This window comes from Nannospalax galili, unplaced genomic scaffold (assembly GCF_000622305.1).
Source record: "Nannospalax galili isolate Female #2095 unplaced genomic scaffold, S.galili_v1.0 scaffold364, whole genome shotgun sequence".
Classification (NCBI taxonomy): domain Eukaryota; kingdom Metazoa; phylum Chordata; class Mammalia; order Rodentia; family Spalacidae; genus Nannospalax; species Nannospalax galili.
In genome coordinates, this window is record NW_008352752.1 from 2,545,823 (window position 1) to 2,568,378 (window position 22,556).

Below are 22,556 nucleotides of genomic sequence, written 5' to 3' on the forward strand. Positions count from 1 at the left end.
ATACACCACAGTTTCCATAAGGAATTAGATCCTCCTGGTACTGAAGTCTATATGAATGCTCAAATCCCTAGATAAAATCACATAGTATTTGGATATAATCTATGGACATCTCCCCATACAAGTTCTCCCTAAATTAAAGTGCATATTACTAAAGGAATGATAAGTTAAAACTCAACATATTCTATACCTATAAGGGTTTGGTTTTGTTGTTTTTGGCAACATTTTCAAGTGGTAGTTGATTAGATCTATAGATTTAGAATCCAGCTATGGAGGATTGAGTAATTACTTCATAGAACAAGAATGGGGGACTCAGAAATAAAATATAAATAATATCAAAATTTTAAAACTTAATAGAAGAATTAGGAGAAAAAAATTGAAGACCCCCCCCCCAGGAAAAAGAATCTAAAGACAAAACTGGAAATAAAAAGAAAAAGGGTAACTTAGAGAACTATCCCAGGAGGTTCAAAGTCTGAAAATAGGAATCCCAGGAAGAACAGAAAATAGGAAAGGAAATCATGGAAAACATAATCCAAGGGACTGAGAAGATGCTCAGTAGGTGAAGTGCTTGTCTTGCAAGCATAACAGCCTGAGTCCAATCCCCAGAATCCATGCTTTAAAAAAAAAAAAAAAAGTCAGGTGTGGTGGCAAGGGCTCATAATCCCAGCATGCTGATGGGGCCAAGACAGGCAGATCCCTACAGTACAGCTGGCCAGCTAGCTTGGTCTATTTGGCAAGTTCCAAGCAAATGAAGGAAAAAAAATCACAGATGACACCTGAGTAATGACACCTAAAGTTCTCTGGCCTCGCATACATACACATGACTGAGCATACACATGAACACTCACATACATACATACATACACACATACATATATACATACATACATACATATACTGTAAAGCATCTTTCTACTAGTCTAAATCTAAGTCCTGAGATTAATATCCTATACAAGTAAAAAACAAATATATACTCATATACAACACTAACAACATCATAGCTCTGAGAACAACAGGCGTCTTAAGGACTTAACACTGTGGAGGGAAAGAAAGATTTCTAACAAAAGGTCAGGAATTACAGAGCTACAGACTTCTCAGCAGTATCAAAAGCAAAACGGTAGAGTAATACCTTCAAAGTTCTGAGACGAATTTACTTTCTACCCAGATTCAACATTCAGCTAAACCACTATTATGGTTTAAATTGAGTTGTCTCTTGACGGCCCAGGTATTGAAGGTTTGCTGAGAGATGGGATCAGGAGGACACTAACCTCTTCAGTGGATTAATGAATGTGTGTTCATAGCTGAATGGACTATTAGGAGGTAGGGCCTGGTTGTGGAAAGTAGAGATTTGGGGATCTTTGGAGGGAACGTGTTGTCCCTAGCCCCCTTTTCTGTTACTCTTACTGCTTCCAATGCCAGGAGGTGATGGGACTTGCTTGGATTCAAGCTCTCGGCCATGATCTTCCTCTCACAACACAAACCCACAGAAATGAGGCTAAGGTTTTGAGCTGAAACCTCTGAGACCATGCTATAAATTAACAAGCTCTCCTTATCAAGCATTTGTCACAGCAGCAAAGCTCCATGATAAGAGTGAAGCTAGAATAAAATCACTTTAAAATGTGAAGATTCAAAAGATTTCTTGCCGTGTATTTGGCTCAGGATCTACTACAGGACATTCTCCACAAAACAAGGGCATCACCAAAGGAGGACCATAGGATACCTAGAAGTAGAGGCTCAAAAGCCAAAATAAAAAATATTCCCCATAACAATATAGGATGAGCCCAGGACTATAGAGCATAGCTATTTACCAAGCACAGAGAGCAACTACAAATCCAGGTTGGGACAATTTGGAAGGTTCCAGAGAGAATTTTTCAAAGAGGCAAAATTGGAGGAATAATAATGTATTTTAACAAACTAGAAATTTTACACATCTGGGGGTAAATTTGAATTTAAGTTAATGATGACTGTACTTAAGGAGGAAAAAAAAATAGTAACCCTGAAGAAAAAGTATGAGGTGTAGGTAAAGAAAGGTCATGATAAGTCTCATGACTGAGCTGTGACTAGAATTTATGTGTGTGTTATAATGTAAGCCTGTTCACTGTTAAGTCAAAATCATGCTGTAACTATTGAGAAGATGGGTGTGTGAATGATATGATTACAAGCCAATAGAGATAAATCTCATTCTTCCTTAGTGGGAAATCAGTGGAAGAATGCTTTCTAGAAAAATGAAGAAGTAAGCAACATAAGCTTGAGAGATAAAGGGGGGTCGATAAAAGGAGTGAAAGAGAAGTTGTTGCTTGTAGGAGTGGAAGTAGAGGGTGGGGTTTGTGGGAGTGGGAACGGCTTTTCATAGCAAGCCTGGTAGCACCATTTGACTCTTCAAGTGTTACATATATTTAAAATAGTAGCTAGAAATTACACCAGAATAGAGTATATTGGCATAGTAAATAAGAACAGGTGTCTTACAAAAGCGTGTATCTGGAACCAAAATAAGAAAATAACAAATGAGAAAAGCATGTGGAGACTTGTTACACATGCGTTCTATTTTATTTGGTGGACTACAGATTACGATACCAATTACGTACGTCTCCTTATGGTAATAGTATAACATAAAATTGAGAAGTTGAGAAAAAATATAAATAGGTTAAGTTTTCAAGAGAGCACTGTTGGCCTGCTGATGCTGTGATTTTAGTATTTTAGAGAATCATGTTATAGTCAGTGTCTGTTCTCACCATGTCTCTGTGTTCTGTCCATCAAATGACTAGTTCTGTCCAGTGAGTTGTAAGTGCAGGTGATTAATGTGTATTGCTACTGCAGAACCTTCCATGCCTTTCTTTCCGTTTGGTACAGTGAACAGCAGGGCTGACCAGTCAACCCAGAAAGTACACACATGAAGCATTAAACTTCTGAGATTGATGGTTATCAGTGCACAACAGCACAGTTAGAAGACTCACACTCCCACAGCTGGAAATCATTCTCCCTAGGAGCTGCCTCCTGCCCTCAGAATAGTCCTAGTATCACCATAGCTGAAGTTGTGGAACATGCCATCCCTTGTGTGTTACAAGGATATGGCCTCCAAAAAGCTCAAGATAAATTTTCCTTAAGTTCATCATTACCAGTTTTGGTCAAGGATCTGGCCAGAATTGAAGCAAAGACAGATCTTACTTTGAGTCCCCCATGACTTTAGACTAATATCTTTCAGATTACAAGACTGTTTTAAAGCAACCTGGACAAGAGACTGTTGATGTCAGTTAGCAAAAGGCTAAATTAGCAGTCGAAGACAGACATAAATCTAAAAGTGAGCTAATCATAGCTATCAATATAAGTGTGGTGAAATCTGATTTGATGGGATTTTGGAAGTGCTTTTAAAGTCAGTATAGACACCACATATCCTGGACATGTATCGCTATTCCATATATTAAATATTTTAAATAAATAAGACCAAAATTCAGCTAAATCTTTAAAGAGATAACAAATAAAGGGTTGGGCAGATGTTTATAAAGAGATCAATGCCGGGGTGCTGTCATTCCCAGATCTGAAAATTAATGACAACAAAAGCATTGTTATGTTTGTTTAATAAAATGTGAAAGCAGTAAAAGAACTTTAAACTTTGACTTTCACTTTCTATAGTACTAGTGTGTGGGCTTGGTGATGCATACCTGTACCTCAGCACTCTAGAGGCAGAGGCAGACCATAGCAAGTTCCAGGCTAGCCTGGGCTACATAGCAAATTCAAGGCCAGCTTGGACTACAAAGGCCAGCCTTATATCAAAAAAAAGCAACAGAACTGTTCTGGGGTGTTTCGTTTTGTTTTTGCTTTTCCTTTTTTCCCCCTCAAAAGTCCTTAAACTTCCTTAAACTGCAGACATTTTGCTATGCTTTGTGATAATTACATATCAAATTCCAAATATCTAAATGGTTCAGGGTCCTATACAAACCACATGAGATCAAAAATGTCTAACACAGGATGTCAGTGAGCAACTTTCAGGTGCTCATTCTGTGTGTATGTGATGCCTTTGTGGACTCCTCTTTGCCCTTTGGTAGTTTCAACATGGTCCTATTACTAGAATTTAATCTTATAGTATTCATTAATTCATTCATGGATTCTTACTCATGACAGAATAACAGTGATGCCAGGTGAATCAAAACAAATTTAAAAATGGGCTCTTAATTTACCTCTGGAAGTATAAACAATTTGAATTGTCTAATCTATTTTAGGCCATATTCTAGAAATTAGAATTATAGACAATTTATCTGAATAAGGAATATAAGATGACCATCACAATGTATATGCATATAGCAAAAGGGGTGGGGGGGAATAGAGAAGTAAATACATCTCATCTGTATGAGCGACATTGGATAGTTAAGTGCACTCTCTCACACATATAGAAGATATACTTGGAGTTCCCAGCAGGCTTACTTTAATTAAATCTCATGCTCCCTCACTTCTAAATCAAACTCTATCGTGATGGAAGTTCCATGGCTGGAACAGGATGTGGTGGCACACACCTTCCATCCCAGCAGCAGAGACAGAGGCAGTGAGATAGAGGCCAGCCTGGTCTACATAGTAAGTTCCAGGCCAGCTGGGACTACAGGGAGACTGTCTCACAAAAAAAACCCTAAGGAAGGAAGGAAAGAGGGAGGGAGGGACAGAAGGAGGGTAGGGTAGGATAGGATAGGATAGGATAGGAGAGGGGGGGGGGATTGAGGGAGCTGTGATAGTTTATCTTGTCTTTCCCCAAAGCATTTGCATTTGAAAGAGCAGATTTGTTGTAATCTGTCTGGTTTTAATGCTTCTTTGTCAACCTTTGAGTTAGATTGGTGGTTTGGAAGAAAAATTGAGGCTATCCCAGAACACCAGAATTTTTCTAGCTACTTTATTTAAGTTGATGACATGTACTTCCTAGGAACACATTTTATGAGCGTCTATGGAATTAAAGTCCATGTAATTATAGAATTTTTAAATGTAGGGCTGGAGAAATGGCTCTTGCAGGGGACTTTGGTTCCCAGCACTCACATGGCAGCTAACAACTGCCCAAATCCTGCTTCTGGGGAGTCCCAGGCCCTCTTCTGGCCTTCTCGGGTATTGCACACCTATGGTACACTTACATACATGCAAGCAAAACACACACACATAAAAATAAATAAAAAAATTTAAAATTTGTAAATATATATTTGTAATCTTGTTGCTTAATCAGTAGTGTTAAAAGAGAGCTGTCAAATTATAGTCCATGTAAAACAGTCCCATTTTATATAATTTATTGAAGTGAGCATTTAGAAAATTAATTTAGACATCAGGATTTTTTTTTAGCTTCTAAGTCTTATTAGAAATTTAAATCTAATGTCAAGTTAACTTAGATATTTGAAGTATGACATTTAGTTAGTTGTTTGAACTTTGTTCATAATCTATCCGCCAGTCAGCTCAAGGTCAGATGAATAGACTTGTATCCTGGTGAGTTTATCTCCATCTTTTGCCTCTCAGTTTGTATAATTTCACCACAGAGAAGTGGGAATGGCAGAAGGACCATCAACACAAGCTCCGTTTTCCATAGTGCAGAGCATACCATTTAATTTAGCTTTTATGAGTGGGATTTAAAGTCAGCTTTTTCACTTAATGCTTAATAAATTTACTTAAAACCAGACAAATACAGGAGCCTTTGCAAGCAGAATCACTGGAAGTGGGTTCTTGCTCCTTGACTGTTTCATTCATGGGTAGGACTGCAACCTTAGGGGAAAGTAAAATGTTCATTCCCCTCCTCCTGAGCCTTCTTCCTTCAGCATCTGTCTTCATCTCCATTCTCTCCATAGGACACAATGATGCCAGATTGCACCCAAGATGAACCCTGCCTGGGAGGCGTAGACTGATTTGGGGATTAGATATATTTGCAATTAGATATACTTCTAATGCCTGACCAGAGATTCCTATGGGTTTGAAGCATGCTAAATTAAATGTGTCATTGATAACATTTGCTTCCTTCCAGTGACCCTTCTGGAAGCTTAATGTTTATGTTCTTTCAAATCTACATTGCCTCGGGGGGGGGGCAGTTATTTGTGCCCTATATTGCACATGTGCTTGGCTAAGAGGGGAATGAGGGCTCTGAATTATCCTGTGCAGTTGGAAAGCAGCCAGGGCCAGAAGCCAGGTTGTGGAAACTGTAAGGCTAGCTCCCTGTTTCCCTCTCCATGGCATTAGCACCTTTTCGTACAGAGTCTTCGTGCTGTTAAACCCGTCCCTAGCATCTCATCATATATCCTGTAAAGCACCCACATCACCCTTCCCAAGAGGTTCGATTATTGATCTGTAGGGCTTTCATTAAAGCGAGAATGAAAGGTTTGCTCCCATTGGAGGAACTCTAGGGCTGTTAAACAGAAGGGCAGATCTGTATCAGGCAGGCAGCCTTTATCTTGTCCCTGAAACCAGAAGGCTGAATTCTTCTGAGCTGAATTCTTATGTCTAGAGAGTCAGTCAGAGACTTGGGATGCTTACCAAAATGCTTTTCTCCCCTACGCTCTCTTCTTCCTCCTCCTAGCTTTCTGCCCCATGTTGCCCATATCAGGAAGCTATATATACCAGAGTGTCGCCTTCTGAAGCATTACAGAAAGGGACAGATGGCAGCCCATGCTCTGCTTGGTGAGCAGCACACCCAGGATGCCCTGGGGCCTAATTGGCCTAGAGAAGCAGGCATCTTTTCCTCTTGACAAAAGAAATACTCCACAAGCCACAAGCCGTATACTGAAAGGGATGGAGTTTCCTAATGAAAACTACATTTTAGGTTAATAAAGGCTCTAAGTTAATGAAGAGGAAACTGTAATTATTGGGAAGACTGAGAACATTTCTATATTTTGGTGGTAGTGACTCAAAATTTTCAAAAACATAATTCATTAGACCATAAGAATAGTACTAAGCATAGGGATGCACAGTCCCCATTCTTGCCTTGTTCATCATCTTTAGAAGCATGCCTGTCGTCACAAGAGTACCAGATTATATTTGTTATAGTTGTATCTCTTTGAACTAGTGGGTTGACTCTCATAAACTGATCTTAGTATGAGGTGTTTGCTTGTAAACTACAGTTGGTGATGAACAATGTTTTATCTGAAGAAACAACTACTAAGACCTTTCTAGGCCCTGACATTACAGTTCAGCTAAAGAATTTTATACTCCTTGAATATGTGAATCACTCAAAAATAACGAGATACCTTTGACTTTTTGCCAGCTCTTGTTCAGTGTTTGCATACAGTGCTGTCTGTGCCTTCATCGTCTTCCTGCCCCCATCCCTACCATTCATTTATAAACCCAGGACTAGGCTCCGAGTCCTGCCTTTCACATTGTTTCCCAGTTCTTTTCACCTTTGGTATTCTTCCTGTTCTACTTTAAATTTTCCTATCTTATTTTTCTTTTGAATGAACTCATAAGGGTGGCCTGATCTCATTAAATAAATTACATCCAGCTTAGCTTGTCCCTGTACAGAATGAGCCTTTAGACCCACACCTGGGATCACTTCCATATTACACTCTGACCTCTTAATCTTCATAACCTATTTTGGAGGCCATCCCAAGAGAAGACAGTTTAACATTTACCTAAATCCCTCCTGTTTCCCTTAATGAGTAAAGAACTTGCAAATTGTATCACTGACCTGTTCATGTACACATATACTCCCACTACCATGGAATCCAAAGTGTGAAGGAGGCTCATACAGATGATAATAGCCAGTCAGCATGGAATAAATAAGCAGTGAGAAGTGCTGCTGACCTGCTTGCCTTCTCTTGTCGTTTCGGTGGGCTCTAGGCAATCTTCTGGGTGTGAAGTATGTTTGTGTGCTCTATCTGCAGATCTTACTCAAGCACTGTGACATAAAAATGCATAGTCTATAAAATACTAAGAAAGTAATCTTCCAGAACAAAATTGAAGAAAATAAAAATGAAATGAATTTAGTGCAACTGTCTAATGGTGTTAGCATTTATATATACAAAGGCTAATTTCAACCCTAGACAACAATCAGATTTTAGTGTCATCCAAAGATATTAAGACCTTACTTCCTTTAGCCTGTAATGTTCTAAAACTGGAGCACCTCTGGCGTCAGGCTCTTGAGTGTTGGGATTATAGGGCTACCACACATGGCTCTTGACATTCTCTTTTTTAGTAATATTTTTATTGATTCTTTGAGAATTTTGTACAGTGTATTTTGATCATATTCAGGCCCCTTTCCCCATCTCTCCTCAGATTCACCCACACCTCTCTATCCTCCCTCACTTCATGTCCTCTGTTATTTTTTAAAGTTTATCAAGTCTAATTTGTATTCCCCAAATAGTCTTGGTTTTCGGGCCATCCCCTGGACCGTGGTCAACCTAACCAGCATCACATCTTTGATGAAAACTGACTCTCTCCCAATGGCTATCAATAATCAGTAGTTCCTCAGCTAGGGAGTAGGACTTTGTACTCACCTCCCCACTTCAGGCTGGGATTTTTGTCTGGCGTGGGATTGTGCAGGTCTTACGCATGCTGTCCCAAGCACTATGGATTTATATGTGCAGCTACCCTGTTGTGTCCAGAAAATATGGTTTCCTTCTATTCATCCCTCACCTCTGACTCTTAAATTTTTTCTGCACCCTATTCTGCGATGATCCCTTAACTTGAGAGGAGAGCCCATGATGTAGGTTTCCTACATTTAGGGCTAAGCACGCTGTACTCTCTTTCTCTGTATGTTGGCCAGTTGTAGGTCTCTGTATAAGTCACCATCTGCTGCAACAAGAAGCTTCTCTGGTAAGAGTTGATGCATTAATCGATGGGTATAACAATAAACCCATTAGGAGTCAGTTTAATACTATGTCCATTTAGCAGAAAAATAGTAGTAGGTTTTCCCCTTCAGACTGCAGCCTATCTAGCCACAGGTTCTTGGCCCTTATAATAGTTCCTGGTATGGACCCCATCTTGTTAAGCAAGCCTTAAATCTAATTAGAAAGTGGTTGGTTACTCCCATAACCTTCATGCCACTCTTTAACCAATGGCCATATCTTGCCAAGCCAGTGGTCATTATAGATCACAGGTTTCACAGATGGACAAGGTTGATGATTACTTCATTCCTCCAGTAGCATACATAGCACCTCCCAGCACTATGAAAGCTAACCAGCAGAGATGAAGTTTAGAGGTCAGCACCAGCTTGATTTCTCCATGTTTGTTCTATGATCCATGTATGTAGTGTCTTCAGCAGTTGGGTCTTACCAGTATTGTTTAAGGGTCTTTGGGAACCCTCTGGTCAACAGCTCCAAAAGAGGGAGCCTATTTTTGGCACTGGCCTTATTTGCTAGCCTGTGATGTCTGGTAGGGACATTATCCCCCCATTATGGGGTAACTCCATTTAATCTCTTTTTTAAAATATTTCATTATTTTTATTTTATTTGTATCAGTGTATTGCCTGCATGTATGTAAGTGCACCCGTGTCATCCAATGCCTGCAAAGGTCAGAAGAGGGTGTTGGGTCCACCTGGAATTGGAGTTATGGACGGTTGTTAGCCTCCATGTGAGTGCTGGGATCCAAACCCAGGTTGTCTGCAAGAGCAGCCAGTGCTCTTAACCACCGAACCATTTCTCTAAACCCATTAATCTTTTTATATATTTATATATAAGAAGCTTCTACACAGGAGAGAGAAATGGCTTATTCACCACATGGCAACCAACAACTACCTGCCCACATGTGGTGCACATACTCAAGCACGTATACACATAGTGGTGGCCCACGCCTTTAATCCCAGCACTCAGGAGGCAGGGGCAGGAGGATCTCTGTGAGTTCAAGGCCAGCCTGGTCTACATAGTTCCAGGACAGCTGGGGCTACAGGGAGACCCTGTCTCAAAAAGAACAAAATAAATAAATAAATAAATAAATAAATAAATAAATAAAAGTGATAACTAAAGCTTCTACAGCAGTAGGTTTCCATGTGACTTTTTCAAAAAGGTCTTTAGTGTTAGATATTGAAGGTCTTTAGAATTACATTTATGATTGTGTTTCCTATTGTGTGCAAGACCCTAAGTGCCATCCAAAAAAGAGGTTAGGCAGGTACATGATCTTTTTCTTCTCAAGTACAGGAGCATATCTAATACTCAGAACAGTTGGTTCAGAGAAGGTTAAAATGTTCCCCCGAATCAGTGGTGTGAAAAATCATGCATCAAAACCACAGGACTCTGGGGCTGGAGAGATGGCTCAGCAGTTAAGAGCACTGGCTGCTTTTGCAGAGGACCCAGGTTTGTTCCCAGCCTACATGGCAGCTAACTACCATCCTTAACTCCAGTTTCAGGTGATCAAACACCCTCTTCTGGCCCCTGTAGGCATTGTGTGCACATGGTACACATATATGTACACATATATGCAGGCAAAACACACATACACATAAAATTTTTTAAAAATTTAAACCTCAGAACTAAGGGGGTATGGGATTGGGGAATAATACTAATGATTTTCATCAGTGACAAATGAAACAAAAATGAATACACTTAATAATAGCTTGTGAGTTACTGTGAAGTGGTACAAAGAGCTGTTGGGATTTGGTAGACATAACACAGTGAACTGGGTAGCTGGCAGAACCTGCAGTATGTACATTTTGTACACTCCTGGTTTCAGCTACATACAGCAGCTCTGATCACCTCGTGTTTCTTTTGAGACAGGGTCTCCCTGTATCCCTGATTGGCTTGAAACTTCTGTGGAGACCAGACTGGCCTTGGTCTCACAGAGATCCACCTACCTCTGCCTCTCAAGTGCTGGGGCTAAAGGTCGGTTCCACCATGGCCGGCCTCCTAGCATTTCTTCCTGAAACTGTGGATCAGGAAATGTGAAATTCAGTTTATCTCAGTTGTTCCTTAATATCTCATTCTCATCAAAACAAATTCACATTTTCAAGACAAGTATTACAATGACTTTGTGCTGACTTGCATGTGGCTTCTGGATCTGATGTTAGAAAAGTAAGCGCATAGGAAGATTCTGTGCTATGTGCTGTTTTCCTGTTTCATGAATAGTATCCCATGTTACGTAAAATGTTAGAGTAAATCCATTTCATCAATAAGTATATACATCCAAAGTATTCCATGACACTAGTTTGTTCACTGTGTGTCTGATTCCGTTTCTGACTCCCCATCAGAACTCTGCAGGGCCCCGTTCTCTTTAGGATAATCCCCTCAGTCTTGGGCATGGCCTACAATGGCCTTTGATGATCTTTTCCTGCCTGACCACATTATCCATCCCCTCCCCCAACTTCTCTCCAGCTTCTCAGGAATGCCCAACTCTTCAATCTCTCAAATCAAGTATGTTGTCTTAAACTTCTGTGTTGTTTTCCTCCCATCTCTTTTGACCAAAATGATTTGCATGACCACAAAACTCAGAGCGCTTTCTGGTCTCAACCCAAGCACCTGTGTTACACAGAGCTTTACCCAGTCTTTTCTGGAAGCTTTCAACACTTACTGTAGGAAGCAGGCCCTTCCAGAACTGCAGAAGGTAACATCTGCAAGTGGTGGGTGTCCTGCATGACCCTCAAGTGCTCGCGCTGCTTCACATGTGGAGGTCTCCATGTAGTCACAGGCTCTGCTCTCTGACTGTCCTCTATACCTCTATACCAGGTGTTATATCTGGTGTTCAGCAAAGGTTTATGAATAAACTCTTAAGAGTTTTGTGTGCTATGAAAGTACTCAGTGTAGCAGGAATCACTGGCATTGCCCAAGGCCAGTAGTCTTTACCAACAATTCTTCAGACCTAATAGAAACTGGCTAGTGTTAGTGAGAGGGGCAGGGTTCCTATAAATTAGTGTGATTGGCATGTGAATCAATCAGGCATTTTTCTCTCTCAACTTTTTTGTTGTTTCCAAAAATTTCAGAACTGACAATGTTTATGTTAAAAAGAGAAATATCACAGTGGTTCCAGTACTCGGTTTCCTTTACCACTTGTAACTCAAAGTGTTTCTTACTCCATTTTTGATCCTCAGATTGGGTTCAGCATAGGTCCAGTCTCCTGTTTGTCCATGCTTGGACCTTATAAGGGGTCATTTAGCTCAGAGAATGTGATTCAATGTCTTACTTCATCCTCATATGGCCAGTTAGCTTTACCATAAGAAAATAACTTTGGCCAAGGCCTTTCTGTCTAGGTCAGCTATTGTTCAGGTGCCTATTTTTGGTTCCAGGAACAGCAAGAAAGACCTCACAGATTATCTTGCCCAGCCAGCAGTACTACAAGAAACTCACCTGGAGGCCCTGGGGCAGGCTGAGTGTTTTCTTGGTTTGATCTGATCACATGTGTGGCAAGTGGGAAAACCCTTGTTAAGTGGAGCAGCATCTATGCTACTTGGATTGGTTGGGCAGGGATCTTAATGAGGCCATAAAAGAGTGATCAGGGTGCCTAATTAGAAAAATATAACACAAACATGACAACCTGGAAGTATAAAAAAAAATGAGGGCATGTCTCTACCAGTGCCATTTACTCTCCCATACACAGGCCTTTTTAGAAGAAAACCTTTTTCCAGATAAAATGTTCAAATGGCAGGCAATTCCTTAGCAACAATGCTTAACACTTTCACACTCTTGAATTTCAATAGGGCTAAGAACTTAACTGCAATGTGCCATATGCATATGAGCATTTATGTAAAGGATAGTTATAGGACTTTTGTAAATAATAAAGTTTGTGACTATGAAAAGAGGCTTTATTCTTCCTCTGCTCCACTGAGATGATGTTGTTCATAAAAGTTTTATTGTTTTTCAGCTTATTTATCCCAGGATCATAAACTTACTTAATTTATAATTTATAGAACATGATTCTGTTTTCTGCCACTTATTTTTATCTATTTATTCTCTTCTTTTTCATGAGCAACTTCTAGAAAGACAATAATAGATTAAAAATACTTCACATGTAGAAAGGGCAATAGACACAGAAACATATTTCAAAGGGTTGAAAGATCTTAATAGGGGCTGGGTGATGGCTCAGTGAGTAAAGTGCTCGCACAAATATGAGGACCTGAGTTTGGATCCCCAGCACCCATGTAAAAACCAGGCATCACAATGTATGTCTGTAACCCCAGCTCTACAAGGACAGAGAAGGAGAGTCCTTGGGGCTCTCTAGCCAGACAGTCTATTCAAAACATCAAACTCAGAGTCTGCAGTGACTCTTTTCTCAAACACAAGGTGAAGAAAGATATAGGAAGACACCTGACATTGACCTCTGGCCCCTACATGCACCATACATACACATACACACATTATTAATAAATATTACTTGTTGTAGACTTAATTAAAATATTTTCAGAAAATCAAGGATGGATTGAAATGCCATAAATTGTGGATATGTACTAATCCTTTTGGGTTATATTCATGTCTGAAAAGCATCTTTTATTCTCTGATACTTACAGGGTCTGTTCATTAAAAGTTACAGAGGAAGGTATACATGATGCAACAATTGTATTTCTGCTTTTAGACCAGAAATTTCTAAGTGCTCATGTTTATGAACACATTGAGAACTAGTGATCCAAGAAGTATCTCTGAATAGAATAATGGAGCTGCTCTGCACAGAGCAAATTCAGCTGGAATGCTGTCTTGGGAGCTTGTCGCACTGTTTCTCTCCTGGCTGCTACCTATTCTGTGATGAGGTCTTTTGGATTGTTACCAAATAATGCATCTAACCAAGCAGCCGTCTGTTAAAACTGCCTTAGAGCAGGGAGATAGTAAAGTTAAGCCTTCCCAGAAGGATTAGGGACTGTGTTTAGAAGCACATGTGAGGGCATGAGACAAGTCCTCCAAATGCTTGCTGTCTAGCTACCTAGCATCCCCTGGGAGCTAGTTAGAAATGCAGACGCCAAGGCCTAGCCCACACCTACAAAAATGAACTCTACACTTTAACAAGATCCCAGCTAACAGTTTGTGTATAATAAACATTGAAAAAAATTAGTCTAAGATTAATTGAATGCCAATGAGGAATAAGTTTTTTCTACATATAAAGCAAGCTTCAAATATATCACAGTATGGACATACCCTCTTTTCAGATGCTGCTTAGTATACAGGGTTAGAGAATACATGTGTTTCCTCTGTCTTAAGCATTTCACATGTTGGTTCCTTTATTCCTCAAAGGACACTGCCATACCTTCCATTTTACAGAGGAGAAAACTGAGGGCTAGAGAAACTGTGATTATATCCATCTAAAAATATTACTAATGAAAGTCTATCAGATATAATTGAAAATAAGATGAACACCATAGCCTGGTGTGGTTGTAAATGCCTATAATCCCAGCACTCAGGAGGCAAAGGCAAGAGGGTTAGGAATAGGAGGCCAGCCTGGGACATATAGCAAGCCCAGTCTCCAAAAAGCAAGAAGGAAGGAAGCAAAAAGGATGGCAACAGAAATTCTTTTTTAGACCCTCAGTAAAAATGCTGAGAGGCAGCTCTGAGTGAAAAAAGGGAATTTTTTTTCTTTTAATTTTATCCATCATGCATGATTTTTTTTATGATTTATATTGATGATGCTACTTGATCTGTTGGTTACACATTATGCTACTAGGACAAAATAACTGACAGAAACAGCATAGGAAAAGATGGATATATTTTTGTTTACATTTCATGGTTGTAAGGCAGATGCCTGGGACTGGCTTGGGCTGGGGCTAGGGGGAGCTTACAGAGCAGCTTCCTCATCTCTGTCTCCTGGACTGGCTTCAGATAGAGCCAACTGGTAATTTCCACGCCCACACATAGAGCTCTGAGGTGGCCAGCCAGGCCTCATGTTGAAAGGCATCCATAACAGCACCACCACCTAGGTACCAGATTTTCAAACATATGAGCCTGGGAGGAACATTTTACATTTCAGTTTTAAACTCAGTTGACTTAAAACTAGCATTTTATACTTGATAGCATTTTTCATGTTGTATAGGCCATATGATGTATTTTTAAAATATTTACAGTCCATGTCTGTATGGACAGAAGCAGTCCATCTTCCCTGTAATCTCATACTACAATCAAGGGAGACTTCAAAGGTTATCCTTCTCCCCCAAAACAAGCAGGCAGGCAATTTACAGCAGCACATGCCTGCTGGGCATCTTCCACCCCGCCTGCTTCTCATGCTACCTACCTACCTGGAGACAGTGCCAGGTCCCACAGTGAGGCTCAGTCCCCAAGACTGCCAGTCACCTTCTTTTCAGATGCCAGTCACAAGCCCCAGCTTGTTTTACCTTTACTTCTGACCAATTTGTTATAAATAGGGTTCTCACAATCCTCCTTGAATTTTATGAATTTGTTTAAGTGGCTTACAGAACTTAGGAAAACACTTTTAATGTTTTATTATGAAGGTTGTCAGGAAGGGTACAGCCAGAGAGGTGTATAGGACTGGTGAGGTACAGAGGACAGGTGTAGGAGACTCCAGACCATCCCACTAATGTCACAAGTCCAGCTATCTGAAAGCTCTCTGAATCCTGTTCCTGGGGCGGAGGGGGGGGGGTGTTTTGTTTTTGTTTTTTTTTTTTTTGTCTTTTTGAGACAGGGTCTCCCTGGCCTGGAACTCACTATGTAAACCAGGCTGGCCTTGAACTCACAGAGATCCACCTGCCTCTGCCTCTGCCTCTGCCTCCCAAGTGCTGGGACTACAGGCGTGTGCCACCATGCCTGGCTCTTCTTGGGTTTTTTGTGAGGCTCCACTGGTTGTCTAATAGACTGGGTGGGAAAACTCAGCAACACTTTTGTGCTCAGCATTCTTCTTGGTCTCTCTGTGCAGTATTTTTCCTCCAGGGGCAGGGGCAGGGCCTCTTTAGAATGAGAACGGTCTTGTTAGGTTAGAGAATTTTTTCAAGAATGGAGAGTTAGGAGATAAGAAACTTGGACCAAACTAAAATGTATCTTAATGCCACAATATCCTGTATTTCCAACCCATGACAAGCACATGATCTGAATTATTTTGACCTGCTAACAGGTCCAAATTCAGTGAGCTCTATCACATTGGCAGTGAGTAATGAAAACAGCAATTTGACATTGTTGACTAACTCGGGTAGAGATGTGCTGGAAGGGATAGTACCATTTGTGGACAAATGAATGGAAAAGCAAAGGTTTCTGTCTCTCCTTCACCTTGTTGGCTTGCCCTACCTCTGATGTGAGGATTGTTTAGAGAACGTTGCTTAGTTTGATTTAATGTAAAGCATTAACATCTTTCTCCTTAACAATCACTCTTTTACTTTGGGGAGTGGGCATATTTGTACATAGATATTGATATATGTGTGCATGTTCTTGTATGTACACATGTGCCTGAACTTACATGTATGCGCTTGTGGGGAAGCCAGGGGTCAGGGTTGGTGTCTTCCTCAGTTGCTTTCCACATTATGTTCAGAGACAGGGTCTTAAACTGAACATGGAGCTCACTGATGTGGCTGGATTGGCTGGTCAGCAACCTCCAAGGCTCCATCTGTCTGCACCTACCTCAGCCCTGGAGTTACAGGGGCCTGGTACTGCACCTGGTGCCAGGGGCTGGAGAGCTGAACTCAGGTCTTGGTGATTGCATAACAAGCACTTTACCAACTGAACCACTTCCCCAGCCCATCTGTTTACTTTTTTAAAAATGTATTCAGTAGCATGTTATTCATAATAACAATCTTACTTTCTTATATAAATACCACCCATTTTCCTTGTAGAAAACCTAGAGAAAAGTAAACAGAAATTTAAAACTCATTTATAATCCCACCATTTGAAGAACAATCCACAAGCACGTGGTAAATGAGCATCTTTCCCTTTTTTCCCCTATGCATTTTGTTGTTGTCCTTTTTGAGACAGGGTCTCCCTGTAGCCCTAGCTGACCTGGAACTCACTATGTAGACCAGGCTGGCCTTGAACTCACAGAGATCCGCCTGCCTCTGCCTCCTGAGTGCTGGGATTAAAGGCGTGTGCCACCACGCCAGCTCCCTATGCATTTTTTTTAAATCAAAATTACTAAAGAGCTACCTATATTTTGTGGTCTATTCTTCCAATTAGTCATATGTTTACAGTTCTATCAGTTGTTCTCCTACAAGGACATTTTGAAAGATCACATGAGAGAGAGAGAGACAGAGACAGAGAGACAGAGAAACTTTGGATGTTTGATCAGTGTCCTTGAAGTTGTTTTTACATGCATCCATGATTCCCAGGAATGGCTTTCTAGGGTTACATTAATAATGTAAAAATAAAACACATACACACACACAGAGAGAGAGAAATAACATTTATAAAGTGTTTATTATGCCAAGCACTGCACAAAGTATTTCATTGAAAATCTCATTATCATTTAGTACGCCAACAATCATAGGAGGTAGAGATTATTATCACAATTTTATAGATAGGCTCAAATAATTGCTGACTGGTCAGAGTACAGGGATGTCCGCGGCAGACCTGGCGTGCACTGATGCAGGGCTGTGGGTTGGGGTCCAGTTTCTTCTCCAACATAGCTGTGCTTCACACTCGTTGCCCACAAAGTCATCTTTGTGCTCCTTTCTCATTTTTTTGATGGTGCCTTCCTCAGCTGTTACCATATGCTTCTAACTTGGGTTTCATTCACACTGTGTGTGTGTTGCCCTGTGTGTGCCACAGTTTCCTCAGAACATCCGCAGCCTTCCTTTTCTCTGAGACTTTCCGTTTCCTGCACTTCCCACTTCTTGTTCACCCATCTGCTCAAGGAAGACTGGGCATCTTTCCTGTCTTGTAGCTGCTATTCTCAGCCTGCTCCTGCTGCCACTGTCAGTGCTGGTTCCCTTGTCTGCTTCTCCTGTGATCTGAGGACACCCACTCAGAAGCTGAGCAGAACTCCAGCCCTGTCCTTCCTCCCCACTTTGCCCCAAAGCTGCCATTACCCTGCTGACAGACACTGCTGCCCTGTGGGTAGTCCTCTAAGCATGATACATGTTAGGGACAGGGGTGCAGCAGCCTACATGTCAAACCTCAGCTCCCAAAACACAATCACCTGGAGGAAGAATGACAGAGATGGCTCTGCGGAATACTGCTCCTGCTTCCAGCAGTGCTCTCACTCAGCGTTCGGCTGCCGCTTTGCTCACCTGCCTCTTTCCTGCCTCCTCCTCCTTGTCTGCTGAGTCCTTATATCTTAAAGCATCCTTCTTGTCATTTCTTCTGAGTCCTCCTGCTTCAGCACCCTCAAAATTTTGTCTTCCAGAAAATGTGTTTTCATTCCCACATCTGCTGTTGGAGGTCATGGGGGGGGGTTCGAACCAGTGACCTCCGGGCAGTGATGGTTGGGGATGAGCCAGCCCATGCCGCCCCCAATACCGGGAACACTCAGGCACAATGGGGAGCCTAGTCAAGCAGTGACTCATTTATTGCAGGTGTTACAGAGCTTATAAAGGCACCTGGAAATCCCCCCTCCCCCCTGAGGGTGTATCTTAAGGATGGTCACGAGCTGATCATGCACTCCTCAGCAGTGCTGAAGTATTCTTCAGACTTTCAAAGCAAGTGAGGCCACACCCCAGTAACTTCCTCTCGGACTTCTGCAAGGTGGGGCCTTTAGGTCCCTATAGGTCATCTCCTCTTGCAAGTCTGTGACGAACCCTCCCTCATCTTGCTGCTAGAATCTACATACAGGCTGCATCTTCCTCCAACCACTGGAGACCAGGGGCTCACATCTCATTGTTTCCCACATGGCCTAACACAATACAAATTAATTTATTTAACAAGTTGATAAGTACTTAAATAATAAACTGTAAGCCTATGCTTTTAAAAAATAAGAAATATTGAAAAGATATGAAGCATTTGATAAAATTAATATATAAACTGCTTACTTATTTTATAAACAACCAAGTTGCATAATATCTGACAAAATTAACACCCTATCAACTGTTTGGGGGATATGGTAGACTTTTTTCTGAGACAGGGTCTCACCATTAGCCCATGCTGATCTCAGACTTCCAGCAATCCACCTGCCTTGGTCTTTCAAGTGCTGGGATTTGAGATACTTGCCACAAAACTAAGCATTCCTAAATAGTTTTGAAAGGAAATTCCCTAGTCAACAACTTGGTATTACAGTTGCCAAATCTCTGTTAAGAAAAACTGAAGTTTTTTCTGGGAAGCCTGTAAAGTGTAAGAGAGAATTTGTACCCAAGGAAAAACTGGGGTAGTGGGCCAAGTGACTTGGGTTCTCAATTAGCTGCCTAAACTTGAGAACATACTCCCACAGAATGTGGCTGAGGGAGGAGTAGGCAGTGTGTTACGTAGGAAATAACAAGAGCCTCTGCCACATAGTATTGTTGTGAGGAGTAAATGTATTCATACATGCAGAACCCAGTGTCTGGCATATTCTAATTACCCCCCAAAATTCTAGGTGCTCTTTTTCTCTTCAGATAGAGTAGCCTTCATCCTCTAATTCTGACCTAGAGGGCCTCCAGACATAGTTGTTCACTGTTGTCTTCAGGGAGCCCTACCTCATAATCCTCGATTAGTTTCTTGCTTTGCATGTCAGTTTGGTTTTGTTTAGAACTTAAAACAATGCTGGGCTCTTATGTTCTCATTAATCTTTTGCATTAAGCCACCTGAAGGTCTTAAAACTAGAAACTAGTGTTTTCCAACAGTGAATCACAAAATTTTGTACTTAAAGCACAATTCATTGTTTTACCTTGATTGTAGAAAAATATCTAATCTTTAGAGTTTCTTCATTGAGTGCATGTTCTGTGGTAAACGGTGCTGTCCAGAGCCCTAATGCGTTACCTTCTCCTGCCAATCCCAGCCAATAGGCTGAGAAGACCAAGAGATGAAGGGACCTGTCCAGTTATTCAACTAGTGACTGGCACAAACGGAATTTCGTCTACTGCAGAATTCCATCATGTCCCCACTATAGTCCTTCCTGTATCAGATTCTTTTCAGGGTCTTGTTTACACATACGTGTAACAAGTTCTTTTCATGCAACCTCAGGGTGATTAGGCAACCATTTCTTTTTGATCACAGAGGACAAGAGTGATGAAAGCAAGAGACTGAGGTTGTCAGTATGAAGAGCATTGTCAGCTGGACAGCACACAGGACACTAGCTAGAAATGTAAAGCAGGTTCCAACAATTCTAGAGCTTCGTTCTTGGCTTGCTCTTTTATCTGTAATTATATAATAGAATGAAGAATAAATGACAAGCCACACTTTCCCTCCAAGTGATTCCATTTCTACTTATAAGCTGAGTGAGAGCCGAAAGGGTTTAAAAATGCTTTCAGATTCAGCCACCTCTGTAGGGATGACACTGCATTTTGAACTCCCAGATGTCACAGTCTAGCCCTTCTCCACCAGCTTTAGCCAGAGCTGTCCTCTTTCATCTCAGCAAGCTTTCCTTTGAAAATGAAGATTTAAATGAACAAAACTGTTTTTGTTTTTGTTTTTCCTACAGTGTTAGTATGGCGATAGAGTTTGTCTGTATTGAGAGTCAAGTAGGATTTTAGGCTGAAACTTGCTCTTCAGCTATTCTCACCAGAGTTGGAAGCAAAACTGAAAACCTGGAAATTTGTGGTTTCTTATCCTCACCTGTTTACCAGCCAAGTTCCCCTGGATATTCTGCCCCCAAGGCAGCCCCACAGGGGAGCAAATCCTGAACTGCCCAATTTAGAGGGCCCCAGTTTCCTCACAGTCTCTGATAATGATAGTTACAGAGAAGCAGACTGTTCAGAGGAAGAGGCCCTTTGAGCTGTAGACACTCCTCCAGCTGGCCAGTTCCTCAAGCCAGAAGGCCAGGCCTGCCTCCTCTAAAGTGTGGTCTCTGAAATTCTTCCCTCCCCACTTTCCAATGGAAAACAGCTGAATAGAAGCCCCCCTGGACAGGAATGCCTGCTGGGGAGTAAAGCTCCCAGGGGTCTTTGTATTTTAAAGAAGTGGTTGCTAATCCAAATTATACTATTTCCTAGAATAAACCAAGGAGATGTCTTTAAGCTAGGAAACATTCCTTTCCTGGTGTTCTTTGTCCACTCTAAGCTATTAACACCCTAGCTAGTAGTCACAACCAAACCTTGGCTTCCATCCAGTTCTAGACTCCAGTTGGGTTTAACAGACTACAAAGATGACTTGTTCAGTAGAAGGGACCAAGATTCACAGAGCAGTGTTTCTCACTTCATTAAAAGACTGTTGTGCAGTCTGTTGCATGTTCCAGCAGTTCGTGTCACTTGATTGTTCCAGCTCACTACCAAGCAGTAAGCACCTTGGGAGCAAAGCTCCTCAGATTTCTGAGTTTCCACCAGAGGTGAGGAATAAGATGGCTGAATGCCACATGACTTGTTAATGGCAAAAATAGGACTTAAATTCCCTGATGTCCTATGTGAATTTCTCTCTTACATCACTCTCCCATGGTCAGCCATCGCTCAGTATATAACAAACAGCTCCAAAATGCAGTACCTTAGGGGACCCTTGTTTCTCTTTAGTCCATGGGGTCAGGAATTTGGACAGGGCTTATTAAGGCTATGCCTCTGTTCCACGTGGTGTTGACTTGGTCTCTCACGTGCCTGACTGCAGCTGTACTGAACTGAAAGACCCCAGAAATCCTAGTTAACATGTGGCGTCTCAGTGTGTCTCAAACTGTGGCCTTTTCCCTGTCAGGATTCTCTATTGGGTGTTCTTGCCTGAACTTCTTTGCAGCACTGTATTCATTTTCCTTTAGGAAAGCAGAGTTTGCCAAATCTCTTAAACTTTCCCCAAACCAGCATAGTTTGATTTTGCTGCAGTCTCCCAATCAAGGCAGATAGTAAGGGTAGTCCAGATTCAAGAGGCAAGAGATGCAAGAGATAAGAGCCTGAGAAGCGAAGGGAGGGATGGAGAAAGAGAGGGAAAGAGAGAAGAGGCTCTGCCAACAGCCCACCCTTTTCTACCTTAATGCCTCATTGGAGTTAGGCAGGTAGTGCCACCTGTCCTACTACCAGCCCCCGACCTTATCCTTTGGCTAATCTTCTGGCGCCATTTGTCTTTATTGGAGGGCGGGGGAGTGCCATACCTTAGAGGGTACATAAAGAGCATGGCTCATGCTTCTGTAACCCTGCAGTGCACATTCACAGTTCACTGTGAGCTGCTAGGTCTGGGCTCTGTGTCAAGGATTTCAGTACATATTGCTAAGGGCTGTCCAGGACATAGTTCTTTTCAGTGCTGCATACATGTGTTGCCAAATGGGATACAACTACCAGGAACCTTTTCAGCTACTAATTTCCATTGTGGCGGTCAGATTACACTCATTCTCTTAAAAAAGGAAAGGGATACCTCAGTAGGTTTTTCTTCCCTTTTTGTTCATGACACAGAGGACTTTCACCTATCTAAGGCTGAAAAATCTATTTTCTCACCTGTGCAGCTCTGGCAGTACTCTTCCTCCTAGTCTGACTATTTTAGCTAAAATGCCACAAATTAGGAGGGTTAGTTACTTTCTCATAATCTTCTAAATTTCTCTAGGAATGTTTTTTACATGTTTAATTTTTTTCCTTATAAAAAGAAGACTTTATCCTTTTGTTCTAGTTAGGTTGCCTTTACAACATAATTACTCAATCCAGAGTACTTCCTCCTAGAAATAAACAAAATGCCAGTGTCCTATCTATTAAGTAAGGAAATGGAAGGACACTACTCAGGAGCTGAGGGGCAAAA

General features: G+C 41.3%; 1 protein-coding gene across 8 annotated transcripts in view; it reads left to right on the top strand.

The window, feature by feature from the left end:
- Tbc1d5 (TBC1 domain family member 5) overlaps positions 1 to 22,556 on the top strand; it is a 545,935-nt gene that overhangs the window by 493,732 nt on the left and 29,647 nt on the right. The gene's annotated exons all lie outside the window — the stretch shown is intronic.